The sequence below is a fragment of the Procambarus clarkii genome, chromosome 76 (genome assembly GCF_040958095.1).
Source record: "Procambarus clarkii isolate CNS0578487 chromosome 76, FALCON_Pclarkii_2.0, whole genome shotgun sequence".
NCBI lineage: Eukaryota > Metazoa > Arthropoda > Malacostraca > Decapoda > Cambaridae > Procambarus > Procambarus clarkii.
In genome coordinates, this window is record NC_091225.1 from 23,667,786 (window position 1) to 23,685,398 (window position 17,613).

Consider the following 17,613-nt stretch of genomic DNA (forward strand, 5'->3'; position numbering starts at 1 on the left):
CTCCGTACTTAACTCCCCCACTTAACTCCCCACTACACCCCATCTGTTTGCTAATTGTCCAAGAGTTTCAATCCTCTTCTTCAACTCTGTTAGGTATTCCAAGACCTGTGTACCAACCTCATCACCACGAGGCTACACACTTCCAGCTTTGTTTCCTACTGCCACGAGGCTGCCATCATCACCGTGCCCTTCTCCTTAACGGTGGTCTCAGAGGCTGTCGTTATCTCTCTACTGTTTCTTCCTTTTTCCTTAGGAACGATCGTGTCCTCCTCTCTATGTCCTCATAAGAGAGAGTTCAAGCCGGCACCCATAAGTAGGGTAAACCAACCCTTGTAGGTACACCTGTAGGTGTAGGTGTGGAACCCCTGTAGGTGTGTAGCTGTATGCACATATGCCTCCCTCCCCACTAACACCACTCTCCCCTCACCAACCCCCCTTCTCCCTCCCCACTAACACCACTCTCCCCTCACCACCCCCCCTTCTCCCTCCCCACTAACACCACTTTCCCCTCACCACCCCCCCTTCTCCCTCCCCACTAACACCACTCTCCCCTCACCACCCCCCCTTCTCCCTCCCCACTAACACCACTCTCCCCTCACCACCCCCTTCTCCCTCCCCACTAACACCACTCTCCCCTCACCACCCCCTTCTCCCTCCCCACTAACACCACTCTCCCCTCACCACCACCCCTTCTCCCTCCCCACTAACACCACTCACCCCTCACCAGCCCCCTTCTCCCTCCCCACTAACACCACTCTCCCCTCACCACCCCCCCTTCTCCCTCCCCACTAACACCACTCTCCCCTCACCACCACCACTTCTCCCTCCGCACTAACACCACTCTCCCCTCACCACCCCCCCCCTTCTCCCTCCCCACTAACACCACTCTCCCCTCACCACCCCCCCTTCTCCCTCCCCACTAACACCACTCTCCCCTCACCAACCCCCCTTCTCCCTCCCCACTAACACCACTCTCCCCTCACCACCCCCTTCTCCCTCCCCACTAACACCACTCTCCTCTCACCACCACCCCTTCTCCCTCCCCACTAACACCACTCTCCCCTCACCAGCCCCCTTCTCCCTCCCCACTAACACCACTCTCCCCTCACCAACCCCCCTTCTCCCTCCCCACTAACACCACTCTCCCCTCACCAACCCCCCTTCTCCCTCCCCACTAACACCACTCTCCCCTCACCACCCCCTTCTCCCTCCCCACTAACACCACTCTCCCCTCACCACCACCCCTTCTCCCTCCCCACTAACACCACTCTCCCCTCACCAACCCCCCTTCTCCCTCCCCACTAACAACACTCTCCCCTAACCACCACCCCTTCTCCCTCCGCACTAACACCACTCTCCCCTCAACACCCCCTTCTCCCTCCGCACTAACACCACTCTCCCCTCACCACCCCCTTCTCCCTCCCCACTAACACCACTCTCCGCTCACCAACCCCCCTTCTCCCTCCCCACTAACACCACTCTCCCCTCACCACCCCCCCTTCTCCCTCCCCACTAACACCACTCTCCCCTCACCACCACCCCTTCTCCCTCCGCACTAACACCACTCTCCCCTCACCACCCCCTTCTCCCTCCGCACTAACACCACTCTCCCCTCACCACCCCCTTCTCCCTCCCCACTAACACCACTCTCCGCTCACCAACCCCCCTTCTCCCTCCCCACTAACACCACTCTCCCCTAACCAATCCCCCCCCTTCTCCCTCCCCACTAACACCACTCTCCCCTCACCAACATCCCCCCCTTCTCCCTCCCCACTAACACCACTCTCCCCTCACCACCCCCCCTTCTCCCTCCCCTCTCAACACCACTCTCCCCTCACCACCCCCCCTTCTCCCTCCCCACTAACACCACTCTCCCCTCACCACCCCCCCTTCTCCCTCCCCACTAACACCACTCTCCCCTCACCACCCCCCCTTCTCCCTCCCCACTAACACCACTCTCCCCTCACCACCCCCCCTTCTCCCTCCCCTCTCAACACCACTCTCCCCTCACCACCCCCCCCTTCTCCCTCCCCACTAACACCACTCTCCCCTCCCCACCCCCCCTTCTCCCTCCCCACTAACACCACTCTCCCCTCACCAACACCCTCCCCCCTTCTCCCTCCCCACTAACACCACTCTCCCCTCACCAACCCCCCTTCTCCCTCCCCACTAACACCACTCTCCCCTCACCAACACCCCCCCCCCCTTCTCCCTCCCCACTAACACCACTCTCCCCTCACCACCCCCCTTCTCCCTCCCCACTAACACCACTCTCCCCTCACCAACACCCCCCCCTTCTCCCTCCCCACTAACACCACTCTCCCCTCACCACCCCCCCTTCTCCCTCCCCACTAACACCACTCTCCCCTCACCAACACCCCCCCTTCTCCCTCCCCACTAACACCACTCTCCCCTCACCAACCCCCCTTCTCCCTCCCCACTAACACCACTCTCCCCTCACCAACCCCCCTTCTCCCTCCCCTCTCAACACCACTATCCCCTCACCAACCCCCCCCCCCTTCTCCCTCCCCACTAACACCACTCTCCCCTCACCAACCCCTCCCTTCTCCCTCCCCACTAACACCACTCTCCCCTCAATCACCCCCCCTTCTCCTCCCCTCTCAACACCACTCTCCCCTCACCACCCCCCCTTCTCCCTCCCCACTAACACCACTCTCCCCTCACCACCCCCCCTTCTCCCTCCCCACTAACACCACTCTCCCCTCACCAACACCCCTTCTCCCTCCCCACTAACACCACTCTCCCCTCACCACCCCCCCTTCTCCCTCCCCACTAACACCACTCTCCCCTCACCAACACCCCCCCTTCTCCCTCCCCACCAACACCCCCCCCCTTCTCCCTCCCCACTAACACCACTCTCCTCTCACCATCCCCCCTTCTCCCTCCCCACTAACACCACTCTCCCCTCACCACCCCCCTTCTCCCTCCCCACTAACACCACTCTCCCCTCACCAACACCCCCCCTTCTCCCTCCCCACTAACACCACTCTCCCCTCACCACCCCCCTTCTCCCTCCCCACTAACACCACTCTCCCCTCACCACCCCCCTTCTCCCTCCCCTCTCAACACCACTCTCCCCTCACCACCCCCCCTTCTCCCTCCCCACTAACACCACTCTCCCCTCCCCACCCCCCCTTCTCCCTCCCCACTAACACCACTCTCCCCTCACCAACACCCTCCCCCCTTCTCCCTCCCCACTAACACCACTCTCCCCTCACCACCCCCCCTTCTCCCTCCCCACTAACACCACTCTCCCCTCACCAACACCCCCCCTTCTCCCTCCCCACAAACACCACTCTCCCCTCACCAACCCCCCTTCTCCCCCACTAACACCACTCTCCCCTCACCAACCCCCCTTCTCCCTCCCCACTAACACCACTCTCCCCTCACCAACACCCCCCCCCTTCTCCCTCCCCACTAACACCACTCTCCCCTCACCACCCCCCTTCTCCCTCCCCACTAACACCACTCTCCCCTCACCAACACCCCCCCCCCTTCTCCCTCCCCACTAACACCACTCTCCCCTCACCACCCCCCCTTCTCCCTCCCCACTAACACCACTCTCCCCTCACCAACACCCCCCCTTCTCCCTCCCCACTAACACCACTCTCCCCTCACCAACCCCCCTTCTCCCTCCCCACTAACACCACTCTCCCCTCACCAACCCCCCTTCTCCCTCCCCTCTCAACACCACTATCCCCTCACCAACCCCCCCCCCTTCTCCCTCCCCACTAACACCACTCTCCCCTCACCAACCCCTCCCTTCTCCCTCCCCACTAACACCACTCTCCCCTCATTCACCCCCCCTTCTCCTCCCCTCTCAACACCACTCTCCCCTCACCACCCCCCCTTCTCCCTCCCCACTAACACCACTCTCCCCTCACCACCCCCCCTTCTCCCTCCCCACTAACACCACTCTCCCCTCACCAACACCCCTTCTCCCTCCCCACTAACACCACTCTCCCCTCACCACCCCCCCTTCTCCCTCCCCACTAACACCACTCTCCCCTCACCAACACCCCCCCTTCTCCCTCCCCACCAACACCCCCCCCCTTCTCCCTCCCCACTAACACCACTCTCCCCTCACCATCCCCCCTTCTCCCTCCCCACTAACACCACTCTCCCCTCACCACCCCCCTTCTCCCTCCCCACTAACACCACTCTCCCCTCACCAACACCCCCCCTTCTCCCTCCCCACTAACACCACTCTCCCCTCACCACCCCCCTTCTCCCTCCCCACTAACACCACTCTTCCCTCACCAACCCCCCTTCTCCCTCCCCACTAACACCACTCTCCCCTCACCAACACCCCCCCCCCTTCTTCCTCCCCACTAACACCACTCTCCCCTCACCACCCCCCCTTCTCCCTCCCCACTAACACCACTCTTCCCTCACCACCCCCCTTCTCCCTCCCCACTAACACCACTCTCCCCTCACCAACACCCCCCCCTTCTCCCTCCCCACTAACACCACTCTCCCCTCACCACCCCCCCCCTTCTCCCTCCCCACTAACACCACTCTTCCCTCACCAACCCCCCTTCTCCCTCCCCACTTACACCACTCTCCCCTCACCAACCCCCCTTCTCCCTCCCCACTAACACCACTCTCCCCTCACCAACCCCCCCTTCTCCCTCCCCACTAACACCACTCTCCCCTCACCAACCCCCCTTCTCCCTCCCCACTAACACCACTCTCCCCTCACCAACCCCCCTTCTCCCTCCCCACTAACACCACTCTCCCCTCACCAACCCCCCTTCTCCCTCCCCACTAACACCACTCTCCCCTCACCAACCCCCCTTCTCCCTCCCCACTAACACCACTCTCCCCTCACCAACCCCCCTTCTCCCTCCCCACTAACACCACTCCCCTCACCAACCCCCCTTCTCCCTTCCCTCTCAGCACCACTCTCCCCTCACCAACCCCCCTTCTCCCTTCCCTCTCAGCACCACTCTCCCCTCACCAACCCCCCTTCTCCCTTCCCACTAACACCACTCTCCCCTCACCAACCCCCCTTCTCCCTCCCCACTAACACCACTCTCCCCTCACCAACCCCCCTTCTCCCTCCCCACTAACACCACTCTCCCCTCACCAACCCCCCTTCTCCCTCCCCACTAACACCACTCTCCCCTCACCAACCCCCCTTCTCCCTTCCCACTAACACCACTCTCCCCTCACCAACCCCCCTTCTCCCTCCCCACTAACACCACTCTCCCCTCACCACCCCCCCTTCTCCCTTCCCTCTCAGCACCACTCTCCCCTCACCACCCCCCCTTCTCCCTTCCCTCTCAGCACCACTCGACCGGGAAATTTGTAATAACCTACACACCTGCTCATTTTCTCTCTCTCTTGTGTTGTTTAAACAGTGAAATATTTACCTCTGTCTGTTCCACAAGACAAGGTTCCACAAGACAAGGTTCCACAAGACAGGTTCCACAAGACAAGGTTCCACAAGACAGGTTCCACAAGACAAGGTTCTACAAGACAAGGTTCCACAAGACAAGGTTCCACAAGACAAGGTTCCACAAGACAAGGTTCCACAAGACAAGGTTCTACAAGACAAGGTTCCACAAGACAAGGTTCCACAAGACAAGGTTCCACAAGACAAGGTTCTACAAGACAAGGTTCCACAAGACAGGTTCCACAAGACAAGGTTCCACAAGACAGGTTCTACAAGACAAGGTTCCACAAGACAGGTTCCACAAGACAAGGTTCCACAAGACAGGTTCCACAAGACAAGGTTCCACAAGACAAGGTTCCACAAGACAGGTTCTACAAGACAAGGTTCCACAAGACAAGGTTCCACAAGACAAGGTTCTACAAGACAAGGTTCCACAAGACAAGGTTCCACAAGACAAGGTTCCACAAGACAAGGTTCCACAAGACAGGTTCCACAAGACAAGGTTCCACAAGACAAGGTTCTACAAGACAGGTTCCACAAGACAAGGTTCCACAAGACAAGGTTCCACAAGACAGGTTCCACAAGACAAGGTTCCATAAGACAAGGTTCTACAAGACTTCGTCTCGTGTAACAATGTACTTGTTTTGTATTGTTAAATAGTTAATACTTCACTTGACTCCACATCTTACAGGTAATCTTGCTATCCACACTTGCAGATATTGGCCAATACTTGACCGAACTTCCCATCGTTCAATCAATACATTACTTGCAAACTAAAGTCATTACTAATGATCTTTCACTTATATGTATCACCGAACAGATTTCTGATGGACAGACAGACAGAGAAATCTCGCGTCTCCGTATTGTGGTACGGAGACAATACATTACTTTGTGGTATTATTTTTGATCACATTTAAAGAATCAAGAGGTTCCAGTTGACTATCACATTCAGAGAGGCACAGCCACAGACCGACTCTTACAAGCAAGGCACTACGGGCTCACCATAGCCCGTGCTACTTGGAACATTTTGTTTCAAGTAGCGAATCTTAAAAAGCAACAACAATTACAGACAATTTTAATATTCCTCTAATCAACTTAAAAGTCAATATTCAGGTAACATCTTCTTACATGTTCTCTTAAGTTCTTTAGAACACGTTTATTAAGTTTTCTGCGTTACATCTCTGCTTCTGTATCTAACGTTCTATGGCATCTTTCTGTATCATATTTTATTAAGACACTACAAGTTATTCTCTAGCTGGCAATAACTTAATATTTCAACATTTAAAATTACAAACTTTTGGTAAGACATCTTTCTGTAACATATTTATTAAGATATTACAAAGATTTTCTTTACAATCTGTCAACTTAATACTAAGTCAATCTTTCTATATCATTTCTAAACTATCAATACTGTTTTATGTAACACATCAAACACTACTCTTTATGCAATAACTTTTCTTAACATTACTCTTTTATGAAGCAACAGAAATTTACATTTTTGTCCAAAAAAATTATATCTTTAATATAACTTCTTCCCGTAGTAACAACACCAAACTAAAATAATCTTTTTTGCATTGTAACTTATTTACTCTTTACCAAAACTGTTAATATAACATAACTAATACTGTTCCTATATCATTAGACAAGACTAGAGTAACTTTTCGTAACATAACTTGTTACTTTTTAATAAAACATACTACGATATATCTTTCTGTAACATATCTTGTTCCTAATAACTAAATGAGATAAGTTTTATTAAGAAGAACTTTTACTAGGACAATCTTTTTGTAACAAATCTTAACTATTATTATTACTTTATAAAGTAACAAACGCTTACTAAGACAATCCTTTGGTATCATATCTTAACTAAGATTACTCTTAATGCATTAAAAAAAACTAGTCCAGGACATCTTTTTTTACCAAATCTTAACTAAGATACTCTTGCAGATGACGAGTCACAATAACGGGGCTGAAGAAATGTTGACAAACCACACATCAGAAGATGGAGAGACGACGACGTTTCGGTCCATCCTGGACCGTTATCAAGTCGATGTTGCCTCACTTATGCCCATGCCTCCCGCGTCTCATCACAGTCGACTTGATAATGGTCTAGGACGGACCGAAACGTGGTCCTCTCTTCATCTTCTGGTGTGTGGTTTGGTCAAAATAAGATTACCCTTAATGCATTAACAAACAAGAATAGATAATCATTTTTTTCGTAACATATGCAATAAGAAACGAGACTTGGGTAATTTTCTGTAACGTAACTTGTTTTGCTCTTTTAAGAAAACTATGCCAATACTTTTCTTTAACATAACTTTTCCATAATTAACTTAATTTATCAACTAGGGTAACTTTTCGTATCATAGTAAAACATTATGTAACAACTAGTACGACATTTTATGTACCATTAAACTTACTAAATAAATCTTCCTGTATCTTATCTTAATTAACATGTACAAGAATGTAACAACTCTTGTATATATCTAAAAAAAAAAAAAAAAAAAAACATTACTCTTCATGTGACATATCTTAACTTGTTATATCTCTAAGACAAAACTCTTTATCGTATTAAGGCAAATTGTACCAAAATGTTGTATGTTGAACAATATTACTGAAACTGTGTCCATGTTTTCTTTTAAGCAACATCTCTTCAGTTACATATTTACTTAGACAGCATATCAATTTTAATACATATCTGTCCTAGCTCATCTCTCCTAACCTAACCTAACCTAATCTAACATACCTAACCTAACCTAACCTAACCTAATCTAACATACCTAACCTAACCTAACCTAACATACCTAACCTAACCTAACCTAACCTAACATACCTAACCTAACCTAATCTAACATACCTAACCTAACCTAACCTAACCTAATACACATACAACAAAATATTTGTATCTGTGTTCATGTTCTCAAAACATCATAGTGCAATATCAGTTTTAATACACATACTGTCAGAAATATTTTCTACATAACTCTAATTCAAAAATGTTTAACTAAAACTTTATGAGAGTTACTCTCATATTTAATCTAATTACCAGATTAATGTGTAAATTATAACTGCACATTCCACATTCACAAAAAGGTTCCATCGCCCATTGCCAAAAATTCACGTTCTTAGCTTTTAGATAGTAATATACTGACTAATAAGGAATTCTTCGAAGATAAATGAAGCTAAAACACTTTGCTTTAGCTGTGTACCATGTTCAGGACTTTATGTATGCTTACTGAGAGATCAGTAGGCTATTGTGGTTGTCATCTCAACCCTTCAGAGGTTAATAGACCTAAACCGAACTCCAAATAACAACTTTAATTAACTAAAAATTTATTTTAATTATTATTATTATTATTATGCCTTTGGTTTTTCTAAACAAAATCAAATTAAATTTAAATATTTGTATAATTCTGTAAAAAAAACTATGAAAATGCACGATTATTGCAAATATATATTTCCTGGAGATCATTAAAAATATGAAGTTATTGCCTATTGCAAAAATACCAGCCACAAGGTTGCCTGCGAACACAACGCCATTAATCAACTTACCCAACATGTTTGACAATTTTCTGATGATTAATCTACTAATCGCTGGCAACATGCAAGGCCCCGGAGACAGGTCAGACACATCAATAAATCTTTCTGTTTGACGGAGTGAGGCAATCAATCCCGCCTGTCCCATCCCCCTATCCGGCCAGCCTGTCCCATCCCCCCTATCCGGCCAGCCTGTCCTCTCCCCCCTATCCGGCCAGCCTGTCCCATCCCCCTATCCGGCCAGCCTGTCCCATCCCCCCTATCCGGCCAGCCTGTCCTCTCCCCCCTATCCGGCCAGCCTGTCCTATCCCCCCTATCCGGCCAGCCTGTCCTCTCCAGCCCTTACCAAACGTCACTAAACTGATGTACTAAATTGAAAAGTACATAAATAGAAAACGAGACATCGAGTCAATTTTGCGATCAGAACCAAAAATCAGTTTTAGTGAATGTATACGTCAAAAATGCGATGTACTATTCGAGACTAGGGTTGTGAGCCGACAACCTCCCCAACCACCTCTACCCAATCCGACAACCCCTCACCCCCAGACCCCACCCCACACCCCCACACCCCACCCCACACCCCCCACACACCTCCCCACACCCCACCCCCCCCAGACCCCACCCCACACCCCCCACACCCTACCCCACACCCCCCACACCCTACCCCACACCCCACCCCACACCCCACCCTACACCCCACCACCCCCACACACCAATGCACCCCATCCACCGCCCGACGTCACACGCAACCAAAACAAACCCCGTTATATAAAACACACATTGTCAGAGGTTGGTTTATTTCCCAGGAGGCAGAGAATGTTCCCTCGGGCCGCCCCCAGAAGCCAGATTCACGAAGCAGTTACGCAAACACTTACGAACCTGTCATCATTCCTCAATCTTTGGCGGCATTGCTTACAATTACTAAACAGTTAATGAGCTCCGAAGCACCAGGAGGCTGTTTATAACAATAACAACAGTTGATTTTCAAGCTTTCATGCTTGTAAACTGTTTAATATATGTAACCAAAGCCGTCAAAGATTGAGGAAAGATGTACACGTTCGTAAGTGCTTGCGTAACTGCTTCGTGAATCTGGCTCCCAGGTTCGCTGAGGCGTCTCCCTCCCAGACACACCTGAGAATTGTTTTTTATAGTTACAAATAAGAATTTAATCACGTTTTTCTTTACCGAGTTAACGCTGATGAACTATTATTGTGCGTTCTCTTACAAGATGGAGCGAGGCTGTGAGTGATATTTTGTATAATAAAATTCATTGAATAAATGTTGTAATACTCATCTTAGATTATGTAAAAGGAAACGACAGATTATTCATTCCTTCTAAGAAATATATACACACACACACATTTATATATATATATATATATATATATATATATATATATATATGTCGTACCTAGTAGCCAGAATGCACTTCTCAGCCTACTATGCAGGGCCCGATTTGCCTAATAAGCCAAGTTTTCCTGAATTAATATATTTTCTCTAATTTTTTTCTTATGAAATGATAAAGCTACCCATTTCATTATGTATGAGGTCAATTTTTTTTATTGGAGTTAAAATTAACGTAGATATATGACCGAACCTAACCAACCCTACCTAACCTAACCTAACCTATCTTTATAGGTTAGGTTGGGTTAGGTAGCCGAAAAAGTTAGGTTAGGTTAGGTTAGGTAGGTTAGGTAGTCGAAAAAACATTAATTCATGAAAACTTGGCTTATTAGGCAAATCGGGCCTTGCATAGTAGGCTGAAAAGTGCGTTCTGGCTATTAGGTACGACATATATATATATATATATATATATATATATATATATATATATATATATATATATATATATATATATGTATATATATATATATGTATATAAATAGAAATGTTCGATTGTTCAAAATCGCTAATCTCGAAAAGTTCTTCACTGATTGCTTTGAAAATTTCACACAACGTTCCATTCGCATCCGAGCGGGTTTTTATATACTTACTATATAGATGTCACGTCTGTGACAAGAAAAAAACATGCTTTTTTTTTAAAACTGCATTTTTCTGTGTTTTTCATGCGAGGGAAATCTTCGAAACCACTTTACCGATTTCTTTGAAATTTTGACACAACGTTGCATTCGAATAATCGAGTGTTTTTATATATCTACTATATACATGCCTCAATTGTGACACGATTTTTTTTTTTTTTTTTTTTAAACAGCGTCATCTGTTGGACGTAAGAGTAAGATTACACGCTGTAATCTCCGAAAGTTCTTCACTGATTGCTTTGAAATTTTAACACAACTTTCCATTTGAATACGCGCGTGTTTTTATATATCTGCTATGTAGATGCCACACCTGTGACATGTAAAGAAAACGCTTTTTTGAAATACAGCGCCATCTGTTGCACATATTAGCGACACGCTATACTACATATGTTATGATTCCATTTCAATGTTTTCGATTTCATTGATAAATTGAATTTTCATTGATTTCGATTTCTTTTCATTTTGATTTATTTATTATGTGTGAAATTGCATTGGAATTGGGCTGTGTTGTTTACCATACCGTTCATTTCATGAGTATACTGTATTTTTTTCATTGATTTTCATTTCATTTTTTACTGTTTTTCATATATTTAAGTGAAGAGAACATCAGTTCATTTGATATTCCCAATTTTCTGATGGGAACATCAGATCATTTGGGAAAGCATCAGACGAGGGAGTGGGGAATGGTGGGGAGGACGAGGGGACAGGAGGAGAGGATGGTGGAAAAGACGAGGGGACAGGAGAGGGGATAAGGGTGGGGCGGACGAGGGGATGGGGAAGGGGAGAATGGTAGGGAGAACGAGGGGATGGGGGAGTGGTAGCTTGTGGGGAGGACGATAGAATGGTTGAGTGGGAAGTGGTTAGGAGGACGAGGACACGGTAGAGTGAGGAGGACAAAGGGATGAGGGAGGGTGGGGATAGGTGGGATGGACGATGGGACGCGTGAGTGGGGAATGGTTGGGAGGCTGAATACTCTCTGTTTTCTTCTCCGCGGCTATGGGCCCTTTCTAGATGTAACAGTCGCGGAATGGAGGCTTTCATACTGCAGTCTATACTAAGGAAACGATCATAGAAATGTGCCTTAATGCCAATAGCCACAGACTATACAAAAGTTTTGGGAAGTCATCTGACTTTTAACCACAATACCCGACAGCACTCGTAACTCTTTTGAGATATATAGAAGAGTTGTTACATTCTTGTACAGTCACCAGTACGCGTAGCGTTTCGGGCAGGTCCCTGGAATACGATCCCCGCCGCGAAGAATCCTTGTTACAACCAAGTACACATTTTACTGTTGAGTTAAACAGAGGCTACAGTTAAGGATTTGCGCCCAGTAAATCCTCCCCGGCCAGGATACGAACCCATGACAAAGCGCTCGCGGAACGCCAGGCGAGTGTCTTACCACAACACCACGGAGACTGTAAAGAGACCATTGAGTCACCACGGAGACTCTTTTGGGCAGATATTTCATCAAATTACTTCAGCATGTTGGGGCCAGATGATTACCATTTGTACGTCAAGCTTGAATGTAATATCAATGAGAAAATATATTCTATCTATATCGTGATAGATATAAGAAAAACAGTAGGAGCCATTTGAGGTTCCCCTTGTGCTGGACACGTGACCGTAGCCGAACTTCTCTGTGATGTCACTGACTACTTCATGTCTAGCAAAGTTTCCCTCTGACTTACGGCAAATGAGACCATGGCTGCCGTATTGGTGTGTCGAAGCACAGCTGCAGACACACCGGTGTTCGGTGGAGATATGGGCGGCCAGGTGCAGGGTCCGATTGTCCAAGGTGTTACTCGAGGCGAAATTAGGGATAGCCAACAGGAAGTCCCCAAAATGGCGGGACTAGCACAGCGAGGAGACGGGCTTTGTCCTTCCCGGAAGCTGCCTCCAGCATTGCTGAGGAAATGTTCTTCACTAATGGGTTATCCCATTTGGTCTGCCGTCGTTTGGAGAAGTTGGCTGGGGTGAAGAGCCTGCACGAGTATCCCACTGGCTTGCTTCTTCAGTGAACTTTGGATCATGTATCACAATGAGTTTCTTACGTACTTTAGTAGTATCACTTTCCCTAATTCTCTTGCAGCACTGGTCGAGGATGAGAATGGAGGCAGTGTTATCCGTGTTGCCTTACATGTACCTGCACCGCCCAGTATAACCGGGAGTGTTGCTTGCTACCATTCCTCATCCTTCAGGGAGAGGTTGAACACTTTCCAAGATATTACAAGATGTACAAGAATGTAAGAATTGTATATATCTCAAAAAAAAAAAAAAAAAAATATTGTTTTTTAGGAATATGAATGGAAGTAACTGCAGAGGGCCTATTGGCCATACTTTCTCTTGTTGCTCCTATGTTGGTTCGGGGTCTTGAAGTGGGTAGAATATAGTTATGCGCTAATTGGCTGTTGATTGCTGGTGTTGACTTATTGATGTGTAGTGCCTCACTGATGTCGAGTCTCCTGCTATCGCTGTATCTATCATTGAGGCACTACACATCCGCGAGAGCACTACTCTTCAGTGCTCCTGCCGCTACATCTGCTCTCTCGCTCCCCTGGGTGGTGGTAGATTTACGCAGCTCATGTACATAGCATTCCAGCACCATTTATTTTGATCTTAATGAAACGTTCACATGTTTGCCTCTTATATTTTTGCACTGTGTATATAAGCCAAGTCATCGAGGATCTGTTTATTTGTAATCGTTAAAGTCATTTTTTGTTATATTAAAATATTTAAGTTTTTTCATTCTTTGTACTTTATCCTACAGTTACCACACCGTAAAGAGGTCTATAACAGCTTTATTTACTTTGTTTTTACTTTTTTTATTTAATGTTATTGGTATTCCACCAGCCAGGATAGCAACTGTTCTATTTGTAATTTTTCCGTAACAATATATATATAATTTCTTCATATTACGGGCTATTCATGCCTGTGCCACCTCTTGCGTGGCTTAATCTTCATCAATCAATCTCTCCATAACAAAGTCAGAGATTTACTTATCACCTTAAACGTGAGTCAGAAGTAATCTATATTAAACATGGACGTGTAAACGACCGTAAACCAACCAGCGCAGCTATCGTTAAGGCTTAAATGGTCCACAATATGAGCCTCAGTTGTCTCTGTGGGCGACGATGAGCAAGAGTAACGGCTGCCTCCTCCTTCCACCTCCAGTGGCAGAGATCCCTTTTGTGTTGTTTAATTATTTCGAGCACAAAGACGAATTCGTGACTACTAACGACCGTCACAATAGGTACGATCTAAACAGGAGGATTGGGGTTACATTATCAGTGTATATTCACCAGTAAACATATGTATAGACACATACAACATACAATATATGTTGTTTGTGTCCTTTTACACAAGTCTGAATCACTGTAACTCTTTAGGTGAATCGTCTCAAATGACTGTAAGCTTGGGAGCGCGCGCTAGTAGCCTAGCGAGCTGCACTCTACCGGGAAATGTCTTGGTGCAGCCCGTCCTCCTAAGCTTTCCCCATGTCAAGAAACTGTCTAAGGGTACGAAAGTGCCCTTATCCTAACCTACCAGAGGACCCAAAAAGAGAAAACGGGACAGTACTTCAGATTTCGTCTCTTCGGCTCGTATTTCGCGAGCCGCTGCCATTTTCTGGCACGACAATTTTTGGCCTTAGGCAGAGTATTCGTCAAAATGCGCCCCCCCCCCCCCACACACACACACACACACATGAGTCACAGAGATGTTAGGAAGTTTTCTTTTAGCGTGAGAGTAGTGGGAAAATGGAATGCACTTCAGGAACAGGTTGTGGAAGCAAATACTATTCATAATTTTAAAACCAGGTATGATAGGGAAATGGGACAGGAGTCATTGCTGTAAACAATCGATGCTCGAAAGGCGGGATCCAAGAGTCAATGCTCGATCCTGCAAGCACATATAGGTGAGTACATATAGGTGAGTACACACACACACACACACACACACACACACTCACTCTCTCTCTCTCTCTCTCTCTCTCTCTCTCTCTCTCTCTCTCTCTCTCTCTCTCTCTCTCTCTCTCTCTCTCTCTCTCTCTCTCTCTCCCTCTCTCTCTCTCTTCTCTCTCTCTCTCTCTCTCTCTCTCTCTCTCTCTCTCTCTCTCTCTCTCTCTCTCTCTCTCTCTCTCTCTCTCTCTCTCTCTCTCTCTCTCTCTCTCTGAGAAAATATATTATTATAAAAAATGCATAACTAATCAAAAACTCTATTGAAAAACAAATCCCTGATTTAAGACTTCATCTAAGAGAAAATCTTGGGAGCTGGACGAGGATCTAACTATAGCGTCCTGAGGGGCGCGCCTTAACCCACGGACCACAAACCACATAGATGGTACTGCTTGAACGGCTTCTTCATAAATGATTTAGCCTAGTGCCTAGCAGACCCCTGCCACAGCCTAGTGCCTAGCAGGCCACAGCCTAGTGCCTAGCAAGCCTCAGCCTAGTGCCTAGCAGACCTCTGCCGCAGCCTATTGCCTAGCAGACCTCTGCCGCAGCCTAGTGCTTAGCAGGCCCCTGCCACAGCCTAGTGCCTAGCAAACCCCTGCCGCAGCCTAGTGCCTAGCAGACCCCTGCCACAGCCTAGCAGACCCCTGCCACAGCCTAGCAGACCCCTGCCACAGCCTAGTGCCTAGCAGACCCCTGGCGCAGCTTAGTGCCTGGCAGACCCCTGCCACAGCCTAGTGCCTATCATACCCCTGCCACAGCCTAGTGCCTAGCAGACCCCTGCCACAGCCTAGTGCCTAACAGACCCCTGCCACAGCCTAGTGCCTAGCAAACCCCTGCCATAGCCTAGTGCCTAGCAGACCCCTGCTACAGCCTAGTGCCTAGCAGACCCCTGCCACAGCCTAGTGCCTGGCAGACTCCTGCCACAGCCTAGCAGGCCCCTGCCACAGCCTAGTGCCTAGCAGACCCCTGCAACAGCCTAGTGGCTAGAAGACCCCTGCAACAGCCTAGTGCCTAGCAGACCCTTGCAACAGCCTAGTGCCTAGCAGACCCCTGCCACAGCCTAGTGCCTAGCAGACCCCCTGCCACAGCCTAGTGCCTAGCAGGCCCCTGCCACAGCCTAGTGCCTAGCAGACCCCTGCCACAGCTGAGTGCCTAGCAGACCCCTGCCACAGCCTAGTGCCTAGCAGACCCCTGCCACAGCCTAGCAGACCTCTGCCACAGCCTAGCAGACCTCTGCCACAGCCTAGCAGACCCCTGCCACAGCCTAGCAGACCCCTGCCACAGCCTAGCAGACCCCTGCCACAGCCTAGCAGACCCCTGCCACAGCCTAGCAGACCCCTGCCACAGCCTAGCAGACCCCTGCCACAGCCTAGCAGACCCCTGCCACAGCCTAGCAGACCTCTGCCACAGCCTAGCAGACCCCTGCCACAGCCTAGCAGACCCCTGCCACAGCCTGGCAGACCCCTGCCACATTCTAGTAGTTTCCAGGGAGAGAATCTCGTTTTCTTCCGACCCTAAAACTAAACGGTCCTGCACTTGGGTCATATGATATCACAAGAACGAAGGACAGGTTGGATATGGAACTACACGTGTATGTGTACCCGTCCCGACTGGCGTCTGTATTTCCCTTGGTGTTAACCTGGGACCTGATTCACGAAGCAGTTACGCAAGTACTTACGAACGTGTATATCTTTCCTTAAACTTTGACGGCTTTGTTTACAATTATTAAACAGTTAATGAGCTCCGAAGCACCAGGAGGCTGTTGATAACAATAACAACAGTTGATTGGGAAGTTTTCATGCTTGTAAACTGTTTAATAAATGTAACCAAAGCCGTCAAAGATTGAGGAAAGATGTACACGTTCGTAAGCACTTGCGTAACTGCTTTGTGAATATGGCCCCAGGAATGTGGTAGCGTAACTGCTTCGTGAATATGGCCCCAGGAATGTGGTAGCGTAACTGCTTCGTGAATATGGCCCCAGGAATGTGGTAGCGTAACTGCTTCGTGAATATGGCCCCAGGAATGTGGTAGCGTAACTGCTTCGTGAATATGGCCCCAGGAATGTGGTAGCGTAACTGCTTCGTGAATATGGCCCCAGGAATGTGGTAGTGCGGCCATTCGTGGCAAGTACGCCCGCTCGGGAATGTTTTTATAAAACCTTCCTGAGTAGGCTTTATTTCTGATCCCTTCCAGTGTTATTGTTATTGTTTACGCTGGTGTTATGGCGCCAATATTCACCTATTTATACTTTCAAGATTAAGAGACTGAGCCTTTTTGTGCAGGTAGTTTTCTATTTTGGGTACCCCCTTCCCCCCCTTTCTATCTGGTTAGTGCCAGTAGCCTATACCTTTTACGAGAATTAACGCGAGTCAATATACCCATTTTCCTTGGGTGTGGCCCACTTTGTCCAGTACTTTTGGCGGGTGAACTCCAGCATATTTTTCAGGTTATACCATTAGTTCTGTCATATTTTTCGGGTTATACCATTAGTTCTGTCATATTTTCGAGGTTATTCTATTAGCTTTGAGATATTTGCGGCGTTGTATCATAACTTCTTTGATATTTTCGGGGTTATAGTATTAGCTCTATGATATCTCTTGGGTTATACCATTAACTGTAATATTTCTGGGGTTATACCATTAGCTCTATGATATTTATGGTG